This window comes from Pagrus major, chromosome 16, assembly GCF_040436345.1.
Source record: "Pagrus major chromosome 16, Pma_NU_1.0".
NCBI classification, from domain to species: domain Eukaryota; kingdom Metazoa; phylum Chordata; class Actinopteri; order Spariformes; family Sparidae; genus Pagrus; species Pagrus major.
The window spans coordinates 28,466,312-28,473,408 of NC_133230.1; positions in this window are offsets into that span (position 1 = coordinate 28,466,312).

The following is a 7,097-nucleotide window of genomic DNA, read 5'->3' on the forward strand; positions in this document are numbered from 1 at the left end:
GAATTAAAATCTAAATCCAAGTTTAAAAAATGGCAGGATGGCAGGGGATAAAATAAAACTTTCATGATCCTCTCATTAAATATTAAATTGATTCTGATCTCCTCTAAGATTGTTATAGGGCGAGCCTATAATAAAATTCCTTTGTGACAAAGGGTGTCTTCAAACTGTTTTTGACCATTCAGACTTGCTTAGTCACAGCTGTTCAGTCTTAATTCATCTAACATTCAACTCTCCAACTGTAACACCAGATGTGAATGGAGATGTGTCCACGAATCTGATTGAATTCCAGATTTTTTTGTAAATCTTGACACAATGAGTCCTCCAATCCTCTAAACATAGGAGACAGTTGTAAGACTGTACTGTACCACATTGGCTGGGTGGTATTTGTTCCTAGAAGAAGAGCCACTGGTCAGGTGGATTATAGCAGACATCTCTTTTTAAAATCACGTGTGGCAGTGTCAACACACACGCACTAATATTGCTCAATTTTCAGAAAAGCCTCTGGCATTGTGCAAAATGAGATTTCAGCTTTGAGTAGGATGTTCATTGGGCACGAGCCGTAAGCATGACATATTTGTTGCCATGCAAGCAGGTGGGAGAACACGCTAATGCAGAGTGCAAATGGTGTTAGTGCTGGATGAAAATACTGGACTCCAGACCTCCATGAAATGTGCTATTGTAACCGCTCAGATGTGATGAGCTGTTCACATGCATGTCTGCCAGCTACAACTAATTTTGAAACAACTCTGTCCTGTGAGAGCGATGCTGAATGTGTTATTTGCTGCAGATTTCACAACATTTGACACCATCTTCCCAGGTTGTTGCAGAACGTGTGTATCAGTACAGTTTGAAGAGGATCCTAGTGCACTGATCTGCTACACTGCCAACACGTTCCCACTCCCAACTTGTCAAATACAGCAGCTTGGTCTGTGCCCTTAAGCTTTTAACTATGACGCTCTACCCAGACAGCACACATATGTCTTGCAGACGTCGGCCACTCAAGTGACGTAATTGACATAAGTTACGACATTTGTATATGTGAACTTATTTACATTGGATCAATCTTAAACAAATCACTCTTGACTATAAAATGGTCACAAACCGTGGTCTCCAGAAGAAAAGTCCAATATTTGACCCATCCAACCACCCCTGCTACCCCGCTGACTTGGACTTATCTCACTATTTATACCACTGCATTAGAGGGGCGCTTCAACAGTGAAACTACTAGATATTTTTGAACAAGTGACCACAACAATTTAACATTTGTAAGATCTAAGAGATCTAAGAAATCTCAGGAAAGTTTCCTACAGTGTTTGTGATGTCAAATACCAACCAGAGGTACAACGTTCTCACAACAAAAGAAAAAAAAAGAAAAAAAAAACTGAACCTAAAGAAAAATAAAGTCGCAACATAAAGAATATATCCATGTTTTGCAAAAATATCAACATCCATTCTGGCGACTAGGTTGTGAATGTCCTGTCAAAGAAAACAACTCTCAACTCCTTCTGGAAACAGAAATTTACTTGCTTGTCCAGTTCAAGGTGAATGTTGAGAATATACTGCATTACAACAACTTGATAGATTGAACACCTCCACTTGTGACAGAGCAGATGAGTCACTGACACAGCACCAGGGATGAAGGAGAGACGTGACAGCATCATCTCTCAGGCAGGACAGCAGTTTTCACACAGCAAACTGGCTGATGGCTCGTTTTCTTCCCTTTTTGTTGGGCTGATTCCTTCCACTGAACCCGACTCTGATGTCAAACCATGTCCATTTTAGGAGCCAGGAGAAAGTTAAGGTCTGAGTCGGGTGGTCTGCACCTACACTCTGGGCCTCGGGGTGTAAACGCAGGCCTGTGTCTGTTATCATCCATCCACAAGAACCCTCTAAGACAGGGCTTGTGCTGACTCTCACACAGTTTGCTGAAAATCATCACAAATCCTCTATCTGAGGCCGAGGGAAACTTTTCCACCTTAAAGAGGATAAAAACTTGCGCCCTCAACACCCTGACTGAACGCACTGGACCTGCTCTCGACTGAAAACCAGCTGATTCAGCAGGTCTGCCAAAAGTGAGGCTTCTGAAAGATTTCCCCACAGGAAGAACTGCTGTACCTCTCCTCTCGTCATCCGAGCACCAGCGTTGGTAAGTTAAAGCGTCAATTTATCGTCCTGCCTTTTGTTTTAAAGGCAGCATCCATGTTTTATATCCATGTTTTACATTAAACTGTATTCTGAAAGGAAGTACATCGTATGAAATAAAAATGCTTTATTCATTGTGTCAGGTTGTTCTTTAAGTGTACCTTATTTGTTTGTTTCGCTCCTGTACACTTTGAGCTATTTACAGCATCATTATACTGCATTTGAATGTCCCAGTGGCATTAAACATCACAAGTACAGCATGGTGACACAGTCAGGAGAGTGTGGAACACAAGCAAAAAACAATTATTCACACTGAATTTGTTTACAGGAGTTTGCTGCACAATCACTATAGTTTTGATACTTTAAGTACATTTCACTAATGTTTGTCATTCACTTAAGTAGGTTTTGAATATATAAGTTTTACTTCACATTGTAGCCGATCACTTCTTCCACCACAGACTAATATGTGCTAATTTCTTTTAATTAATGGAAAGAAAAATGTAATGGATTGTACAAAAATTTGGGTCCCAAATGGAAAACTATAGAGAGTAAATCAGTAGGCTCTTTTCACACACTGATCTCTTCAAGGCAAATGAAAGCAAACTGTTTTACATTTAATAATACAGTTAGAATTTGGAGAAAAACTGTAAAATAACAAATGTTAAAGACAGAGAGCTGATTTGCTTGAGAGAAATACAGGAAGACCCGCTTTTTATTCCAAACAAGATAGACGATGCTTTCAAAATATTGAGAAACAGAGGTCTCACAATGTATTGTCAAATGTATTGTAATAAAGGAATCGAGTCATTTCATAATATAGTTAATAAATATAAGCTCCCAAAGAGTCACTTTTATAGATATTTACAAGTAAGAAATTATTTAAATGAAAATGTCCAATTAACAAGTCTTGAAAACCTCCATCCATTAATTGCATGTATGGTAATACAATGCCAGAGTAAAAACACACAAAAGATAATTGGACAAGTTTATCAAATATTACAATGCAATGAAATTGAGGACTTGAACGGTATCAAAGAGAAATGGGAGAAGGAGTTGAATATAAGAATATTAGACAGTGAGTGGAAGCAACGTTTTAAAGACATTGTAGCCCACATAAGATCTCCCTTCTGGCAGGAGTACGCTTGGAAGATGAATTTAAGGTATTTCCAAACACCATTGACAACTTTTAAATATACACAATCCAGCGCCAATTGCTGGAGGGGATGTGGGACAAACAACGCAGATTACCTACATATTTTTTTTACATGTAATAAATTGCAAGAATATTGGACAGATGTCCTAAAACGGATGCAGAGTATTTTTGGAAAAGAAGTGACTTTTGAAAAACATAATATACTACTGGGTATACGACCTAAAGTATTACAGAAAGAACATATATACTTCTTTGAAGCTCTGAGAACCACAGCACTTAAACAGATAACAAGGAACTGGGAAAAAAATGAACCACCTAAGATTTGCTTTGGTTAGAAATTTTGAAAGAAATGAACACAATGGAAAAAGTCTCTTATAGAGTCATTAATAAGGAAAACTTATTTGAAAAGAAATGGGCCCTTTATAAGTTTATTAGTTAAGGTAATAGGAACAGCACTTGAGAGAAAAGAAGGGAAAGGAGGGAAAAGAAAAAAGGGGGGAAAAAAAGAAAATAATAATGTAAGTTAATAATAACAATAAGTGGGCAAAGCCATAGGACATTATTATTATTATTATTATTATTGATTATTTCTAATGGATTTATTTGTCTATTATCATTGTTGTTGTTTTTTTTGTTGTTTTTTTGTTTTTTGGTTGGTTTTTTTGGGGTTTTTTTCTTATTATTATTATTTTAGTATTATGTATACATTTATGAATGTATTCAATTGTTTATTGAAACCAATTGTATACAGAAAGCCCAAGAGGTCCTTTTTTCTTTTTTTCTTTTTTTATTTTATAGTTATCATTATTATTACTGTTATTAACACTGGTGACAGGATGGGGAAATAGGGATGGAGACTGTAAACAAAAAACAAAAACAAAAATGTGTTCAAAGAAATGTAGAAATGTGTGTGATTATGTAAAGCATGTGTCAAATTGACTGAAATGAACACAATAAAGTATTTTTTTTTTAAAATGTGCTGATTTCTTTTAATTAATGGAAAGAAAAATGTAATGGATTGAATTTATACTATATTAGAAAGAAGAAATATTGTGCAGTGTGTCAGGCGTCTTCATTACGTGCACTGTGACAGCAACAGGTTATCTGACCTTTTCGTGGCTCATGGACTACATGGATGGTGGAGGCAAATTGATCCAGCAGCACCACTAATTAATGAATGTAAATGTGTGTTAAATGGCTGAAGCTGCCTTCAGGAAAAAGACAGCCCAATGCACACCCTGTTTTATCCTCATTCAGTGAAAACATCTGTTCTTTTAGTACCAGTTTTTCCTCACTCCCATTTCTCATATAGATTGATTTTATTATGCCATAAATTTTACCGCAGCCTATGTAATGCTCGGGAGAACTGTGTAATAAAACTCCTCTTACCAAACACAGTCAGAAGGCTTTTAAAAACAAATAAAATATATCTAAGTTTACTTCTTTAGTTTATGTTTAGGATGTAGATGTGATCAGTAACACAATGATCACAAATCTAACTCACTTTGCTACACAAGGGATGCCTAATAAGGACAATCAGCATGTAGGTATCATTGACATAATGCTACATAACTCCTCGTACAGATGTCAAGGGAGCTGTTATAGTCTTGATTTCTGTTCATGTTCATTGGTGAGGAAGTTGTCATCAGGAAAAAAACCCTCACGGGGACAAGCCCAAACATTAAGCTACAACAAAAAACATTCACAACGGGAGGAATTCATAGCAAGCAATGAGTGGGCTTTAATGATTTTCCATAATTAGATCTAGTCTTTACAGACACAAGTGTGCACATAAATTAGTATGCCTTCTTTAATTTACTTCTTACCCAAGCTCGGTGTATGGCTCAGAAGGGAAATACAAGTGCTGCGCGTATGAATGAAGCGAGGTGGTAAAAGAATTATCAAACACATTTTTTGAAAAGTGCTTCAAATTTATTTTCTTAAGTTTGACGTACACTCAAAACAAAGCGAGAGTTAGCGCGTGATTAGCCTAGCTTAGCATAAAGACTGGAAGCAGAGGGGAACCATTGTCTAAGGACATGCTGCAGTTATTTACTTTAAAACCACAATTTTGTCATTTTAGGCATTTTTACATTAGGGTCAAAGAAATGACAAGTCTCTAAAATGTATGTGCTTTAAAAGTGTTTGTATGGTATGGCTTTCTTTGGACAGCGACAAGCAAGCTGTTTCCCCTTCTGATAGCCTTTATTCTAATCTACAGTAATCTACTGCTTATTATCTTGCCATCACAGTTTAGCTTGTAGCCTAGTTTAGCTTGACAGGAATGTCATCTTGAGTACACTCAAAAAAACATAGTTCCTGCCCACTTAGCAGCCATAAAACTATCATTAATGATGCAATCCAGACGGAAGAGTTTTCTCATTTCCAAGGAAGGACAGCTTTTAAAATGTCAAACTAATTTACAGTAGGGGCCTGGATGTATTACCGGGGCCAAAAGGACACTTAACATCTACAGGACGGAGATGGGGTCTGTCTACAGTTTGGAAATAATCAAACCTCATTTTTAATTGACTGTTTGTTTAATGGCTGTAAACACCAACATCAAATGGACTATAAGTAACACCTCACCGTGACTCTGTCTGCAACAGCCCTGTCACAGCCATGGGAGACTGTGAAAACCCCCTTTTTTATTATGAGGTCTGACAGATAACAGCAGGAGCTGTAAATCTGCCTGCATTCCAAACTGAACTGGACATTAAATGCTTCTACCTTTGCAGCACCCTTTAAAATCAGTATGAACTGTTTTAATCATTGGTCATTATGCTCATCACATTCAGTCAAAATTCTTGTTCAAGGTAAAGAACACCCCATTGTTCTAGCACTTTCCAAGCCTGAGTTATTCATCAAGGTTTTCATTGCATTTCTAAAATATGACAATACTGCCATCTAATGACCATGTATGGATAATTGCTTCCATATTGCTACATGTGTAAGATGAGTAATCAGGACATGTCGTATTACAATTAGTGAAAGAAATGCTCTAGAATCCCGATTAAGCAATATAGTTAGAAATTATGGTCGCCGTACACTAATAAGATGTAATAAGCTGTACTTTTTGTCAAATTAGACAAAAACTAGAAATTATATGGTCTATATTTGATAGTAAACAAAGACAGTTAAAAGCTAAGTACACTAATAAAAGTTAATGATCTATCATTTGTATTACATTAGGCAAAAACTAGAAATAAATATGGTCTATATTAGACAGTAAACATACACCGTTATACGCTAAGTAATCTAACAAAGACGTAATAAGCCACAATTTGTACCAAATAATGTTAAAAACTAGAAATAATATGGTCTTCATTAGATAGTAAACAAAGACAGTTATAAACTAAGAAATAATATAGATATTGATATCCTCATTATAAACCATACTCCTAAATCACACTGTAATGTAATTTTTTACAGGCTGTAGTTTGAAAAATGCAGTGCCATAGGGTCAGTCAAAGAACAGAGCTCAGAGGACGATGCATTTATTTGGGCTTTATTCACTATAGTTTCACTTTATTACAGGGTAATATGTAGCTAATTAAAACCTTGTTAGACCCTTATTAGACATCTTGGGGGTTAATTAGTGACACATTACAAGAAAATCATACTCTCAATTAAAGCAGAGAACATCTTATTTCCTAACTGTTAGACCATTTTTACCTCACATCACATCAGACCAGCTGTTTGGTGGTTGTACAGTTCTATAACATAACATTTCCAACAACATGTAGTTTTAAAAAGTGGCAACAGGATAAATCATCAACTGTCCCCTCCTCAGTGTGTGACT